The sequence below is a fragment of the Macaca fascicularis genome, chromosome 7, assembly GCF_037993035.2.
Source record: "Macaca fascicularis isolate 582-1 chromosome 7, T2T-MFA8v1.1".
NCBI classification, from domain to species: domain Eukaryota; kingdom Metazoa; phylum Chordata; class Mammalia; order Primates; family Cercopithecidae; genus Macaca; species Macaca fascicularis.
This window is the reverse complement of record NC_088381.1, coordinates 122,722,805-122,740,219: the sequence shown is the minus strand read 5'-3', so window position 1 is coordinate 122,740,219 and position 17,415 is coordinate 122,722,805. Positions and strand designations below refer to the sequence as shown.

General features: G+C 43.5%; 1 protein-coding gene and 1 pseudogene across 1 annotated transcript in view; both read left to right on the top strand.

Annotated features, from left to right (window-relative positions):
* Positions 1–17,415, top strand: part of GCH1 (GTP cyclohydrolase 1) — a 52,927-nt gene that overhangs the window by 13,365 nt on the left and 22,147 nt on the right. The window lies entirely within an intron of this gene.
* Positions 4,418–5,345, top strand: LOC102121187 (farnesyl pyrophosphate synthase pseudogene; annotated as a pseudogene).

Genomic DNA, 17,415 nt, shown 5'->3' with positions numbered 1-17,415 from the left:
TCACTAAAATAGCTTAAAATATAATTATACCTGTGTGGTCTAGGCATTTGTGGTACGGTGTTCATTAGCAGCGATGAAGGGCTGTGCATGCCTGGAGTTCAGACGAGAGGCTTTAACTCAGTGAGGATGGTGCTCCTCTCCTAGTTGACTTTAAGGGATAGCTGCTGTAGATCATACCCCTCTAACTGACCCCACTGTTTATCACATGGGCAGCCCTGGAGGTATGCCTTTCTGATGGCCCATCAAAAACAATCTGCCCTTCGGCTTCAAGGAGCAGTTTGCTGACAGCCTCCAGCTGTTAGTGCTATCAGGCTTTGCCTCCATGGAGGCCATACTTATCCCATGCTGCGTGTCCTTTCATTTTGGCATCATCTCTTTCTCCCCTTCTACCCCTTCTCCACCTCAGTAAACAGCTTTTTGAGGGCTGGGGCTATTTACAACTGAAGTCGTTTATAAAAAGGAGATGCACATCTTTCAGCTTCATATTTAGCATGTTGGAAATTCTGTTCACTGATCTAATTCTGAAATCTCCTTGATATTTCTTAAACTAGTTTAGTAGAGGCCAGGCGCAGTGGCTCACGCCTGTAATCCCAGCACTTTGGGAGGCCAAGGAGGGCGGATCACGAGATCAGGAGATCGAGACCATTCTGTCTAACACGGTGAAACCCTGTCTCTACTAAAAATAAAAAAAAAAAAAATTAGCTGGGCGTGGTGGCGGGTACCTGTAGTCCCAGCTACTCGGGAGACAGAGGCAGGAGAGCTGGCAGTGAGCAGAGATTGTGCCACTGCACTCCAGCCTGGGCGACAGAGTGAGACTCCGTCTCAGAAAAAAAAAAGGAAAACTAGTTTAGTATGTCAACAAAACTTTGTCCTGCTGTAATGGGAAGAACAGCTAGCCTGGGCTAGTCATAGCATCCACATCCATGCTAACTGGTTTATGAACTCAGGTAGGTGAGTCACTTGACTATTCTAGGTCTGGTCTGAAGGGGAGAGGCAGTAGGACTAGGAGTTAAATTGTCATGCCCAGGTCTCTGAGCATGGGTGGGCCTGTCAGAATTGTCATTGCTCATTCTGTTGACTTCCAGCAGCTGATAGGCAAGGCCCTAGGAAGCTCTTCAGCCTCCTTTCCTTGCTAGAGGTGCTGTTTTCCCTTGAAATGTTCAAGCCCTGCAAATCGTTTCTATAGTAACAGGTCTCTTTTTTCTTATGATGCAGATTTTTGAAAAGGTTTCGAATCTAAATGTTCTTGGGATCTGTGGTCTTCCTACCTGTATGTAGCTCCTTTGATTAGACAGAGCCTTTATTTAAATACTTTTTCCCTCAAGAATGTTGTTGCTTCTACCAAAAATACAAAATACCTGCTACTAAAAATACAAAAAAAAAAAAAAAAAAATTTAGCTGGGCATAGTAGTGGGCACCTGTAGTCCCAGCTACTCGGGTTAGTTTTACTAGTGCTTGAAGTTTTAGTTTATTATTAAAGCTTCATATAAACTAGAAAAGGAGTGGTTGGGTAGAATAGTAATACCAAAAAAACTAATATTGCCTGTTAGTATCATGTATTTGTAAACTTTAATTTTTTTATTATATAAAACCTTCAAACATAAAAGTAGTCAAAATTATATAGTGGACATCTATATACTTACCACCTAGATTGAAAACTAACATTCTGCCATATTGGTGTAGTTTATGCTTTTACTGATAGTAAATCAGAGACATGTATTTAGAGGTGAAATGTCACCCTAAAAAGTGTTCCTCTTAATGATTTACACCATCCTTAGTAAAATTAACTATTAATTCCTTCATATCATCTAATACCTAATATATATTCACATTTCCCCAGGTGTCTCAAATGTCTTTTACTAATGATTTTTTCCAACAAGGACCCACTAAGATCAATACATTCGCATTTGATTATTATGTTTTAATCTGGAATAGCGCCTACTACCCCCACCCTTGCCACTGCTTTATCAGAGAGGTCAGTTGTCCTGTAAGATATTCCACCTTTGTGATTTGTATGATTTTTTGTTTGTTTTCATTTAACTTCTATATTTCTCATACTCCTGGTAACTGCAAGTCAGGTCTAAAGACCTCACTAAGTTCCTGGAAAACATTTTTAGCAGGAATGCTGTGTACTTCATGCACTGTCACAACTGGGAGGCATAAGTATTTGGATCTTGAAGATTTAAAGACTTCTAATTGGTTTTTTTCTTTTTCTTTTTCTTTTTTTTTTTTTTTTGAGATGGAGTCTCACTCTGTCACCCAGGCTGGAGTGCAGTGGCACAATCTGGGCTCACTGCAAGCTTCGCCTCCCAGGTTCACGCCATTCTCCTGCCTCAGTCTCCCAAGTAGCTGGGATTATAGGCGCCCGCCACCATGCCTGGCTAATTTTTTGTATTTTTTAGTAGAGATGGTGTTTCACCGTGTTAGCCAGGATGGTCTCAATCTCCTGACCTCGTGATCCACCCGCCTCAGCCTCCCAGAGTGCTGGAATTACAGGCGTGAGCCACCGCGCCTGGCCCTAATTGGTTTTTAAAAGCACTGTTTCACTGGTTTTCTAGGATAAGCTTCTCTAGAGAAGTTCCTTTTTAAAAAATGCTTTATTAGTTTGAAGATTTAATGGGATTTTCCTTTCCCCTGAAATTCTTCCAGTTTGATTTCAAAAAGTAAAGGTCAGCATAGCATTAAATTTCTGAATTTTCCCTCATATAAGCCAAATAAATAGTTGGTGAAACAGTGTTTTGTGACCGATGTGCACCACCTTGGTTCTGGCAGTGTCTGGGCATTAGACCACTCTTTCTGATCTGCTCTCCTGGCTGACAAGTTTGGCCCTTTCCTCTCCTTCAACCCCTGTGTTTATAATGGATTTTACTTTTCTTTTAAAAAATCAGATTTGCTGTCTTTTGCTGTCGTCACCTCTGGGCTTTGTCACCACATGGCTGACTTCAACCTACAGTAACCCCTGATGCATGTTTCCTGAAGGGGAGCTCTCCTCTTCAGTCCACACTTCTAGTAGGTTGAGTTCAGCCCAAGATTAAGGCGCTCTGGTCTGGAGTCAGAAGATGGGTCAAAATCTAGCTCTCCCACCAGCTGGTTGGCTCTTCTTCAGCAGTCAGCTAGTGTTTCCAAATGATAGTATCCATGTCCTCATCTGTAAAGTGGGGACAATAACAGTTTTTTGGTTTTTTTTTTTGTTTTTTTTTGTTTTTTTGTTTTTTTGTTTTTTTGTTTTTTGAGACGGAGTCTCACGCTGTTGCCCAGGCTGGAGTGCAGTGGCGCGATCTCGGCTCACTGCAAGCTCCGCCTCCCGGGTTCCCGCCATTCTCCTGCCTCAGCCTCCTGAGTAGCTGGGACTACAGGCGCCCGCCACTGCGCCCGGCTAATTTTTTGTATTTTTAGTAGAGACGGGGTTTCACTGTGGTCTCGATCTCCTGACCTTGTGATCCGCCCGCCTCGGCCTCCCAAAGTGCTGGGATTACAGGCTTGAGCCACCGCGCCCGGCCTTTTGTTTTTTTTTTAAAACGGAGTTTCACTCTGTCCCCCAGGCTGGAATGCAGTGGCGTGATCTTGGCTCACTGCAAGCTCTGCCTCCCAGGTTCACACCATTCCCCTGCCTCAGCCTCCCTAGTAGCTGGGACTACAGGCGCCTGCACCGCACCCAGCTACATTTTTGTATTTTTAGTAGAGACGGGGTTTCACCGTGTTAGCCAGGATGGTCTCAATCTCCTGACCTCGTGATCCACCGCCTCAGCCTCCCAAAGTACTGGGATTACAGGCGTAAGCTACAACGCCCGGCCTATAACTGGTTTTGACTAATGCAAGTTGTGGTAGGGCTTGAAAGAAATCACAAACTAAATGTAAAATTTAATTTGAAAAATGCTGTCCAAGCAGGAACTCACATCCAGTAACAAAAAGGATGGAGAACAGAAATCCAGATGTTTATGCCCAGGAAAAGCAGAATTTTATCGAGCACTTCTCCCAGATTGTCAGGGTGCTCACTGAGGATGAGTGAGGATGAGATGGGGCACCCAGAGACAGGAGATTCTATTACCTGGCTCAAAGAGATCCTGGAGTAGACTGCCACTGGAGACAAGCACCACTAGGGTTTGACGATGCTAGTAGCATTCCAGGAGCTGGCAGAACCCAGGAAACAGGATGCTGATAGTCTCCAGCAGGTCCTGCCTGGGCTATTTTGTGAACTGCTACAAGCTTGCCCTTTTTTTTTTTTTTTTTAGATGGAGCCTTGCTCTGTCACCCAGGATGGAGTGCAGTGGCACTATCTCAGCTCATTGCAACTTCCACCTCCTGGGTTCAAGTGATTCTTGTGCCTCAGCCTCCTGAGTAGCCAGGACTACAGGCGCATTCCACCATACCCAGCTAAGTTTTGTATTTTTGGTAGCAATGGGGTTTCGCCATGTTGGCCAGGCTGACCTCGAACTCCTGACCTCAGGTGATCCCCTGCCTTGGTCTCCCAAAGTGCTGGGATTACAGGTGTGAGCCACCGCGTCTTGTGCTGCAAGCTTTCTTCCTGGTGGCAGATGACATAATGGATTCATCCCTCACCTGCTGGGGGTGGATGTGCTTGTATCAGAAGCCAGCTGTAGGTTTGGATGCCATCAATGATGCTATGCTTCTGGAAGCACGTATCTATCACCTGTTGAAGCTCTGTTGCTGAGAGCAGCCCCATTACCTGGACCTGATAAAGCACTTCCTGCAGAGTTCCTATTAGACAGAGATCAGGCAGACCCTGGACCTCATTACAGCCCCCCAGGGCAATGTGGATCTTGACTGATTCACTGAAAAGAGGTACAAATCTACTGTCAAGTATAAGACAGCTTTCTTCTACTTCTACCATCCTGAAGCTGCAGCCATGTCTATGGCAGGTGTCAATGAGGGGAAGGAACAGGCCAATGGAAGATCCTGCTGGAGTTGGGAGTTCTTTCAGATTCAGGATGATTACCTTGACCTTATTGGGGACCATACTGTCACCACTGGCAGAGTTTGTACTGACATCCAGGACAACAAATGACAATAAATGCAGCTGACTGGTGGTTTAGTGTCTACAATGGGCCACTCCGGAACAGCACCAGATCCTGCAGAAGAATTACAGGGAGGAGGCACTATATGAGGAGCTGGATCTGCTGGCCATGTTCTTGCAGTATATGGAAGATGGTTAAAACCACCTTATGGGTCTCATTGAGCAGTGTGTTGCACCACTGCCCCCAGCCACCTTCCTGGGGCTAGTGTGCAAAATCTCCAAGCAACTGCAAGGCAGAGAGAGGAGGCTGTTGATAAATTAGTGTGTAATCTTTTTTTTTTTTTTTTTTTTTTTTTTTTTAAACAGAGTTTCACTCTCGTTGCCCAGGCTGGAGTGCAATGGCACAGTCTCAGCTCACTGCAATCTCTGCCTTCTGGGTTCAAGCGATTCTCCTGCCTCAGCCTCCCAAGTAACTGGGATTACAGGTGCCCGCCACTATGCTCGGCTAATTTTTGTATTTTTAGTAGAGATGGGATTTCACCATGTTGGCCAGGCTGGTCTCGAATTCCTGACCTCAAATGATATGTCCACCTTGGCCTCCCAAAGTGCTGGGATTACAGGCGTGAGCCACTGCGCCTGGCCTACTGTGTAATCTTACAAAAAAAGAAAAAAAAGATAAAACGCTCTAAAACAGAAGGGAATCTGGTTTCTGTTCCACGCATAGACACACACAGGCTTTTTTCCTTTTGCTGTTTCCCACTTCCGTATCTTATGTGGTACTTCTCTTCCTTTCCCTTTCTAGGAAACTCTCCCTCCGCTTTTCCTCCTACTCAACCTTTAGGCCTGGGTAAAATTTTAATCTTCAATACAATCATATTGTTTTCTCTCAGCTCACAAGTTTTCCTTTATGTGAACTATCAGTTTTACAATTTAACCTGTAGTCATTCTCCAAATATTTTTACACCTACGCCTCTCATTTCTGCAGATCTCAAGTTGCTTGAAGTCATGGTTTGATAGATTTATTTTCAGCTCAGAACTATGAAAACTTTATTGTATTACCCTGGACATTGATTTCTAATGAGTTGGCTGTAGGATGCAACTGTTTTCTTAAGTGGGGGATATTTTTCTAGGATGTGGATACAACTTTCTGATGTGAGGTCCTCAAAAATTTTTTAAATTTGCTCCAGCAAAAAGTAAAGGTGAGTCCTCTACCTGCTTCCTTCCTGCCTCACCTTCTTTAGGTGGAGTTGGCTCCAGTTTCCTTCTCGTCTCTGCCTCCACCCTACCCCTGCCCCAGGCCTCATAGTGTTCCACAGGAATGACATGGTGACTATAGGGAGGGTTATAGTGAGGAATTGCCCACTCTTTGGCCTTGTAAACAGCAAATTTGGGCCAGCAGTGGGTCTGTTTTCTTTCTTTTGTTTTTAGTCGGAGTCTCAATCTGTTGCCCAGGCTAGAGTGCAGTGGCGCAATCTTGGCTCATTGCAAACTCCGCCTCTCGGGTTCAAGCAGTTCACCTGCCTCAGCCTACTGAGTAACTGGGATTACAGGCGTGGGCGCGCCAGCGCGCCTGGCTAATTTTTGTATTTTTAGTAGAGATGGGGTTTCACCATGTTGGCCAGGCTGGTCTCGAATTGCTGACCTCATGGTCCACCTGCCTTGGCCTCCCGAAGTGCTGGGATTACAGGTGTGAGCCACCACGCCCAGCCGGCAGTGGGTCTGTTTGCAACCCTCATGTACCCTCAGCTTTCAAGCCTGTGTGCTCCCACCCCAGCCAGTCATCAGAATCACTTAGATTTTAAAAAGGCTTATCCTGGGTCCATCCCTACACATAGTAAATCAGATTTTTCGTGGGTGGCTTGGGACACTGTATTTTCCAAAGTTCCTTATGATTGGCTGTATTTGGGAACTCCTGTTCTGAAGGATGATCCCTTATCTCTTCATCTGCCACTAATGATGGTGGCTTGCACATTCTGATGGTACTTACTTGGATGGGATTACAGATGGTTCCATAACATCCATCTGTATGAAATCTCATGGTACAAGTGAATGTAGGATGATAAGGGATGAGCCTATTAGAGGCTTTTGAAGCAAATGGATAGTTTAATCAGATTGGTGTGTTTTTTTCTTTAGAATTGCTGTGAACCAGACCTTGTTATCACCATCTGTTTTGTAAATTCCATTTTCAGTTTAACAGCTGGATTGTGAAAGATATACAAAATTATCCAGTTAAAAAACTAAATTTGGTAAGGGTGTGTGGTGTTTTTAAAAATGACTCCTTGAATACACTGTTTTGATTCCTTAGACAGTTTCTAAGGCTCTAATTTTGGTCTACCAGAAATATTCAGAGTAGTAAACTGAGATCAGAAAGGCAAGTTATTTAGCTTGGATAACTTTGAGAGTTAATAATGTACATGATTGGCAGCTTTCAGTTTTATCCAGGAATAAATCTAAACAGTTTAAAACAGGTACTTTCCCCTTACCTCAGTACAGAGAGGCCCTGGCCACTGCCATGCACATCTCAGATGCTGAGCAGTGAGGCAGAAGGGTAACTTGTAATTTGGCATCAATGTCCAACACCCTTGAGCTGTGCAAATCAGGAACCTGGGAGTCATGTTAAGCATCCTTTTAACTGAGGACACGGAAGGCCAGGTCACACAATCTGTGCAAAGCTTGCACTAGAACCTGGGTCTCTGGACTCTTATTCATTCCTTCTACTTTACCATTCTACCTCTTGAACCACTGTGCCTGCGGTTCCCCTAAGAGCCAATAAAGTAATTGCATCTGGGTGGAGACAGTATATGTGCTTTCACTTTCTCATTTCATTATTTCTACATCTTACCAATAAACTTCCATGAATATTACCATTGTAATGAGGAGCAAAATGTTAGTAAAGATAACTTTATATGTGAAAACTTGAACTCTTACCAAGAAACGTAGTGTTCGTGACAAGGCTGCCTGAGAGGATGAGAATAGCTCATCAGCACTGGGTTGGCTGAAGGAAACATGCATGTCAGTACTATTTTGAGGGCAGCTGAGAACATCTATTTCAATAGCTTTGGCTATATTTTAATAGCTAAGAGCAACATATGAATTTGTCTCTGCCAAAGATGAAGGGAGTGAAAATTTCCAAAATAACCAAACTTTTACTTTTTTTTTTGCAATACATTAGATCTTTCCTGCTGACAAACCTACAGTTTATGAAATGAGTTTGTGGAGCGTATCAAAGCTGTGCGGCAGCTCTGCGCACTCCAGCAGATGGTGTGACTGGTTGTCTGTAGTCGTCTTAGTTTCCGCCATTGTGTCAGTCTGTGGAGTGTTTGGGTTCATGCTTATTTTGGCCAAGTTTTCCAAATTCTGTCTTGGTAAGTGCAAAAAGCTGTGAGTGTCGGAAGCTCTAACAAGAGGTGTACTCATGATGAAAGTGAAAGCAGAGAGAGCGATTTTTTTTTCTCTTTGAATTTGTTTTAACATTGCTCTTACTTGTAGAACAAATTTTTCAAACAGGTGGTAGAAAGCAAACATCTTAATGCCATCTTCAGGGCAGAAGACTTTGTTTGAGGTGCAGGATGTGATCTAGGGAGGGTTTTGAAGGAGTTTGCAGCACTGTGTGAAACTGGCTGGGTCTTCCTGCGTGTTCCTCCTTGCCCTCCTCCTTTAGCCTCTCCATGCAAAGGTAACCTGTTTTTTAATGTTTGTTTCTTTTTTTTTAATTTTTATTTTTACAGAAAAAAACAAAATGCCAGCGTGTGTATGAAGACCTTAATTTAAAAAAATGTATTTATTGGCCCGGGCACGGTGGCTCACGCCTGTAATCCCAACACTTTGAGAGGCTGAGGCGGGTGGATCACCTGAGGTTGGGAGTTCAAGACCAGCCTGACCAATATGGAGAAACCCTGTCTCTACTAAAAATACAAAAAATAGCCAGGCGTGGTGGCACATACCTGTAATCCCAGCTACTCGGGAGGCTGAGGCAGGGGAATCGCTTGAACCTGGGAGGTGGAGATTGTGGTGAGCTGAGATTGGAGTGTTGTACTCCATATATATATATATAATATATATATATTTTATTAATGAAATGTCTCAAATATACAAGACTGTATGAAGAACCAGTTTAATCAGAATGCATTGGGTTTTGACAAATCTTAGTATTTTACTATAATTGCTTTTAAAAAATACAGATATAGTTTAAGCTTCCTAGTTATCACTTCCTGATCCAGTTATCATCTCACTACAGAGGTAACCACTATCCTGAATTTGGTCCTTTACTTTCTTTTTTTTTTTGAGATGGAGTCTTGCTCTGTCGCCCAGGCTGGAGTGCAGTGGCGTGGTCTTGGCTCACTGCAACCTGCACCTCCTGGGTTCAAGTGATTCTCCTGTCTCAGCCTCCTGAATAGCTGGGATTGCTTTCATGCCGGTTTTTTTTTTTTTTTTTTTTTTGAGACAGAGCCTCACTCTGTCACCCAGGCTGGAGTGCCATGGCGTAATCTTGGCTCACTGCAACCTCTGCCTCCCGGGTTCAAGCGATTCTCCCGCCTCAGCCTCCTGAGTACCTGGGATTACAGGTACGTGCCACCATGCCCTGCTAATGTTTGTAGTTTTAGTAGAGATGGGGTTTCATCATGTTGGCCAGGCTGGTCTTGTATTCCCGTCCTCCTCAACCTCCCAAATTGCTAGGATTATAGGCGTGAGCCACCGATATCAGCCTCATGTCTATTTTTATACTTTAATTTTCTGTGTATGTTTACAAACAACATGTAACATTGTTTCTACTTAATTTAAATGGCTCATACTCTACATATTCTTCTGCTATATGCTTTTTACACTGAATATCCTTTCAAGGATTTATAAATGCAGCCCATATTTACTCACTTTCATTGCTAGGTCATATTTTATTGTGAGTTTACCCAAACTGTATAATTGTTCTTCTGATTCACACTTCTCTATTTTTGCTATTACCAACAAGACTGCAGTGATTTTATTTATTTATTTATTTATTTATTTTTTGAGACAGGGACTTGCTCTGTTGCCCAGGCTGGAGTGCAGTGGTGTGATCTGAAGTCACTGCAACCTTCGCCTCCCGGTTCAAGTGATTCTCATGCCTCAGCCTCCCAAGTAGCTGGGACTATGGGTGTGTGCTACCACATCCGGCTAATTTTTGTATTTTTAGAAGAGATGGGTTTTCACTATGTTGGCCAGGCTGGTTTCGAACTCCTGGCCTCAACTGATCCACCTGTGTTGGCCTCCCAAAGTGCTGGGATTACAGGCATGAACCACTGTGCCCAGCTGAAAATTCTGTATTCCCTTGGCTGCATGAATTTCTTTGGAGTCCCTTCATTTAAAAATGTATTTTAAGGAAGTGAGTTGGTCCAGTGTGGTGGCTCACACCTGTCATTCCAGGACTTTGGGAGGCTGAGGTAGGAAGAGCTTGAGCTTGGGAGTTCAAGATTAGCTTGTACAACACAATGAGACTCTGTCTCTACAAAAAAAAAAAAAAAAAAAAATCAGCTGGATGTGGTGGCACACCTCTAGTCCCAGCTACTGGGGAGGCCAAGGTGGGAGGATTGCTTGAGTCTGGGAGATGGAGCTGCAATGAGCAGTGATTGCACTGCTGCACTCCAGCCTGGGTGACAGAACGAGACCTTGTCTCAAAAAGAGAAAGAGTGAATCATAGGGTAAAGACAGACGTATTAATTGGGTAAACATGGAAGATCTATGTTTAACTCCAACTCTGTGCATTGCATTACAGGGAACTGTGTAGAAGCTCCAAAGCTTTCAGATATAATGCTTAACTCAGAAACTTATAGCCCAGTGTGTTTGGGGGACATGGGCACAAATAACCATGGTACTACGAGGCATGACGAAATAAGCTCTGTATGCTGGTGGAGGCAGCTCTGATGTTAGATGGAACTGTGAGGGTCTGGACCATTCTCCACCAAGTCAGGATAGGCTTATCTTTGTTAGCACCTTGAGTTGATTTAATTCCAACCAGAAGCAAAGAGGTGTGATGCCCTAGGCACTTCTGTCTGTCTCTTCCCTTAATTTTAAACCAGTAATCTGACTGCATTAGCTCTTTCCTATCCTTTAGGATGGGTGCACACTCAAATGTTCCAAGTCATCTTCCACTGTCTTTTAACACTGTCCTTCCAGGAGGATGCATCGGGTGTGCAGCTTCCTCAGAGAGCTGGAGTTGTTGGTGCTGATCACCAGATACCCCAGACAGCACTAATTCCTATACTATGGGTTCAAAGGGAACTCCATTGGACAGAAATTTCCTTTTGAGGAAATCTTTCCCAGGAGTTTCTTTTTACTTTTCCCTCACTTTCTCCCCAGCAGAAACAGGTCTGTTTGTCCTTAAACATATATCTATATATTTGAGTAGGAGCATTTTGAAGAGATGAAGTTTCTATGTAGCAGCACAAAACATGGAATAGTTTAAACCAGGGGCACTCTGGTTCTCAGACCAGGAGCATCAGGATCTTCTGGGAACTTGTTAGAAATGCAAATTCTCAGGTCTGCTCAGACCACCTGAAACAGAAGCCCTAGAGGTGGGGCCTAGAGATTTGTGTCTTAACAGGCCCACTGGAGGAGTCTGGGAACCCCTGTTTCGAGGGAAGCTTAAATAAGCACTTGGGGGCCAGGCATGGTGGCTCACGCCTGTAATCCCAACACTTTGGGAGGCCAAGACAGGCAGATCCCTTGAGCTCAGGAGTTTGAGAGCAGCCTGGGCAACATGACGAAACCCCATCTCTACAAAAAATACAAAAATTAGCCAGGCATGGTGGCTTGCGCCTGTAATCCCAGCTACTCAGGAGGCTGAGGTGGGAGGATCACCTGAGCCTAGGAGGTGGAGGTTGCAGTGAGCTGAGATTGCGCCACTGCACTCCAGCCTGTGCAACAGAGGGAGACCCCATCTCAAAAAAAAAAAAAAAAAAAAAAGCAGTTGGGTTTGTATTGTGGGCCTGTCTTACTATACTTTCAGAAAAGGGTCTGGCAGACTAAATACTTGAGGGATGTTACCCAGCAGTGTTATTTGTTGACACTGATTAATTATGAATGACATGATAAAGGTATACCTGAGAACTGACATTGTGTGGTATTGTTGTGGGCAGACCTTTAATTTGTGGAGACTGCTTTGGTTTTGTTTGTGGTTATGACCAACAGTAGGAAACAGAATGCCATAAATCCCCGTTTCCAGGGTTACCTTCTTGCTGCTGATAACAGGCAGGAAATTAAAACAATATGTGATAGTGTTCTGTTCTTATCTACAGATGGTAACTTTTAGATGTGTTGGCGCAAAACATAAGTAAATATAGCAGGGGAACTTTATTATTGAAGAAAAATGATTTGGCTAGGTGAAGGTTATAGTCTGGGTTCATTTTAATAAAATGGGGTATAGGCAACATATTAGTGTTCCATTATCACATGAAGCATTTAGCTGTATGAGGATCACTAGATGTTTTTTCTCTCTGATTTAATTTTATTTGAGTATATAAAACATTTACATGATTCCAAGGTCAAAACTATATAACAAATTATATTCAAAGATGCTTCCCTTTCATCCATATCCCTTCTGTCCTTTTCTCTTACTACTTTACAGGTAATCATTTTTACTAGCTTTTAAATTTATCCTTCCAGTGTTCCTTTTGCAGATAAGCATATACATGTATGTATAGGTTCATAGCTTCTCTTTCCACTTTCATTACACAAAAGGTTCCATACTATAGTACAATTTTTAAAATTATTATTACCATTATGCTTTTTAGAGACAGGGTCTTCTGTCACCCAGGCTGGAAGGCAATGGTGTAATCATAGCTCACTGCAGCCTCAAACTCCTATCCTGGGTTCAAGGGATCCTCCTGCTTCAGCCGCCTGAATAGCTAGGACTATAGGCACACAACACCATGCAGTACTTTAATTTTTTTTTTTTGTAAAAACGGAGTCTGGCTAGGTTGGGCAGTCTGGTCTTGAACTCTTGGCCTCTAGCAATCTTTTCATCTTGGCCTCCCAAAGTACCAGGATTACAGATGTGAGCCACCGCACCCAGCCTAAAAATTATGTCTGAAGTTAGCTTTATTAAGGTGTCACTTACCTTCTGTAAAATTTACCTACTTTACATGTACAATGTGAATTTTAACAAACATATACAGTTATCTAGCCACCCATACAGTGAAGATAGGAACTGTTTCCATCACCCAAAAAAGTTTCTTTCTTTCCTTTTGCAGTGAAATCCTCGCTCCGACCTCTCTGGCCCTGGTAAACCACCTGCCTGCCTTCTATCACTATAGTTTGCCTTTCCCAGAGCATGGGTAGTCTCTTCTGCGTATGGATGTCTTTCACATTGTAGTGTACTTTGGGACTCAAACCATGTTATTACATGTATCAGTAATTCATTCCATCTTCTTGCTAAGTGTACTCCATTGTTTATACATTCCAGTTGAGGGACATTGTCCTTTTGCTTTTCAGAAAACTTTTTATTGGTCCAGGCACGGTGGCTCACGCCTGTAATCCCAGCACTTTGGGAGGCCAAGACGGCTGGATCACCTGAGGTCGGGAGTTCCAGACCAGCCTGACGAACATGGAGAAACCCCGTCTCTACTGAAAATACAAAATTAGCCGGGAGTGGTGGCACATGCCTGTAATCCCAGCTACTCAGGAGGCTGAGGCAGAAGAATTACTTGAACCCGAGAGGCAGAGGTTGCAGTGAGCTGAGATTACGCCATTGCACTCCAGCCTGGGCAACAAGAGCAAAACTCCGTTTCAAAAAAATAAAAGAAAAAAAGAAAACTTTTTATTTTGGAACAATTTTAGACTGACTTACAGAATAATTACAAAGATAGTAGAGAGAGTTTTCATATACCCTTTCCCCAGTTTCTCCTAATGTTTAACATCTCACATGGCCATAGTACAACATTTAAGAAATTAATATTGGCCGGGCACGGTGGCTCACACCTGTAATCTCAGCACTTTGGGAGGCCAAGGCTGGCGGACCACGAGGTCAGGAGTGTGAGACCAGCCTGGCCTTTAGTGAAACCCTGTCTCTACTAAAAATACAAAAAAATTAGCTGGGTGTGGTGGCATGTGCGTGTAGTCCCACCTACTCAGGAGCCTGAGACAGGAGAATTGCTTGAACCCGGGAGGTGGAGGTTGCAGTGAGCTGAGACCACGCCATTGCACTCCAGTCTGGGTGACAGAGTGAGACTCCATCTCAGAAAAAAAAAAAAAAAAAAAAAAAAAATATTGGAGCCAGGCAGTGGTGCATGCCTCTAGTCCCAGCTACTTGGGAGGCCAAGGTGGGAGGATGGCTTGAGCCGCAGAGTTTACGACTAGCCTTGCAACATAGCAAGACTTGTAAAGATCTCTAAAATAATAATATTATTTTAGACATATATAATAATAAAGATATAATAAAGATCTCTAAAATAATAATAATAATAAGGCCGGATACGGTGGCTCACATCTGTAATCCCAGCACTTTGGGAGGCCAAGACGGGCAGATCATAAGTTCAAGAGATTGAGACCATCCTGGCTGGCACGGTGAAACCCCATGTCTACTAAAAATACAAAAAATTAGCTGGGCGTGGTGGCGGGCACCTGTAGTCCCAGCTATTCGGGAGGCTGAGGCAGGAGAATGGCGTGAACCCGGGAGGCAGAGCTTGCAGTGAGCCGAGATCGTGCCACTGCACTCCAGCCTGGGCAACAGAGTGAGACTCTGTCTCAAAATAATAATAATAATAATAATAATAATACACTATTTTAAAAAGTAATATTGGTACAATACTATTATTTAAACTACAGACTTTTATTCAGATTTTCATTGTCATTTCTCTAGTCTCCTGCAATCTGACAATTCCTTAGTCTTTCTGTGTTTTTCATGACTTTGATGCCTTACTTTTTTTAAAAATTTTTAAACATTTAAAAAATAGAGACAGGATCTTTCCCTGTCACTCTGGTTGGAGTGGAGTGGTACAATCATAGCTCATTGCAGCCTTGAACTCCTGGGCTTAAGTGATCCTCCTGCCTTAGCCTCCTGAATAGCTGCGACTACAGGAGTGTGCTGCCATGCCTGGCTAATTTTTTTCTTATTTTTTGTAGAGATGGGATATTGCAGTGTTGTTACCCAGGCTGGTCTCAGAATCCTAGGCTCAAGTGATCCTCCCGCCTTGCTCTACCAAAGTGCTGAGATTACAGGTGTGAGCCACTGTGCCTGGCCTGATGCTTTCTAAGGGTACTTGTTTAGGTATTTTGTATCCCTCAATTTGTCTGATGATTAGGCTGCAGTTACGGATTTTTGGGAAGAATACCGCAGGGGTGATGTGCCTTTCTCATGGTGTCCTATCAGGAGCTACCTGATGTCAGTATGTCCTGTTACTGGCAAAGTTAACCTTGATCACTTGGTTAAGGTAGCCTCTGCCAGATTTCTCCACTAAGTTACTATTTTTCCTTTGATGTACTCTGTTAAGGCAAATTATTGCTTTTTAAATTTTGATGTACCTCCATGTGCATGAGAGATACATAGCTTTGCAACTCCCTCAATCTTAATTGTAATAATAATAGTAATAACAATAACTAGCACTTGGTCCGCCTGCATAGTTCTAAACACATGTGCCCATTTAATCCTCATGACACCCTGTGAAGTAGGCACTTTATGCTCATTTTATAGCCGAGAAGATTGAGGTAAGCGATGGAGTCAGATCTTTTTTTTTTTTTTGAGACGGAGTCTTGCTCTCCCTTGCCCAGGCTCACTGCAGCCTCCGCATCCTGGGTTCAAGCAATTCTCCTGTCTCAGCCCCCCAAGTAGCTGGGACTACAGGCATGCACCACCATGCCCGGCTTATTTTTGTATTTTTAGTAGAGACAGGGTTTCACCATGTTGGCCAGGCTGGTCTTGAACACCTGACCTCAGGTGATCCACCTGCCTCTGCCTCCCAAAGTGCTGGGATTACAGGCGTGAGCCGCCGTGCCCAGCCTGGAGCTAGATCTTCACTTCGCCTGAGTTGAGGGGCTGACTTTAACATGGGCCATATGGTTGTCGTCAGAGCTTAGGATGGGGACGCTCTCATTCTTTGCCAGAGAAAACAAATGCTTCCTATATTTAATGATTCTCTCTTGTTTTTACTTTAAGACATTTTTTTTGGCTTGTTTTTCCTTCCAGGAATATTCTTGTGTGACTAAAGATTTTAGTAAGCTATATGTGGCAATAATACCATATTAAAATCTTGGGGAGAAATCCAAGAAACTTTTGGAAACATTAAGGATCTATTTTTGGTCTTCTTTTCAGAAATATGACTGAAGGTGGGGCAGAATATTCAGAATAGAAAAGTGCTGTGGTAGAAGAAACACTCAGTGAGTGACACTGAGCCTTTTTCTCCTGGGATGTTATCAGCCACTTCTACCAGGGGTGTCTGTGTTTGTCTGTGTGTGTCTAACCCTGCCATGTTTGCCTTTCTTTCTTTCTTTCTTTTTTTTGTTGAGACGGAGTCTGGCTCTGTCTCCCAGGCTGGAGTGCAGTGGCGCAATCTTGGCTCACTGCAAGCTCCGCCTCCCGGGTTCACACCATTCTCCTGCCTCAGCCTCTTGAGTAGCTGGGACTACAGGCACCTGCCACCATGCCTGGCTAATTTTTTTGTATTTTTAGTAGAGACAGGTTTCACTGTGTTAGCCAGGGTGGTCTTGATCTCCTGACCTCATGATCTGGCCACCTCGGCCTCCCAAAGTGCTGGGATAACAGGTGTGAGCCACTGCGCCCAGCCCCATGTTTGCCTTTCTTGACCACACTAATGACTTTTCTATGACACAGTCAAATGTATCTCTGAATAGCTTGACTCAGGGTGATAACTGTGGTTTACATGATGACTTGGTCTCTGTGAGCCCCCTATTCTAGTAGCAGTGGAGCCACTGAAGGTCAGGCAGTGTGGGTGGACATTTGTCCATCTTCCTGTGACTCACTCAGCCACCTGCCTTTCCGAGGGGAAAGAGCTGTACGGGCAAAGCTCTAATACATCCCTTCCCTTCTCTTTCTAATTCTATGCATATTGCATATCCCCCAAATCCTTGAAATTACACAGCTAGGTGTCTTGTTATATCTAGTCTGCCAAACTGTCTAGGTATCAGTACAGTTTTTTTCTATGTATATATTTATTTTCCAAAAATGAAATCCTACTGTATTTCTTTGTAGCTTCTTTTCTCATTGACAATATAGCTGAAGAAGTTTCCATGTCATATGGCATGTATCTACACTGTTGTTTGGGTACCTGCCTGTTATCAATAGCTTGGCTATATTATGATTGGCGGGGATTGTGGCTTGTTTATCTCTATCCCTCTTCAGCATCCGGGACAGGATGTTCTTGCAGTCACAGAATGTTAGGAAGCTCAGAGCTCTCTCAGGCATCATCTAATTAATCTTTTCTCTTGCACATAGCATAGTTGAGGCTAAGTCA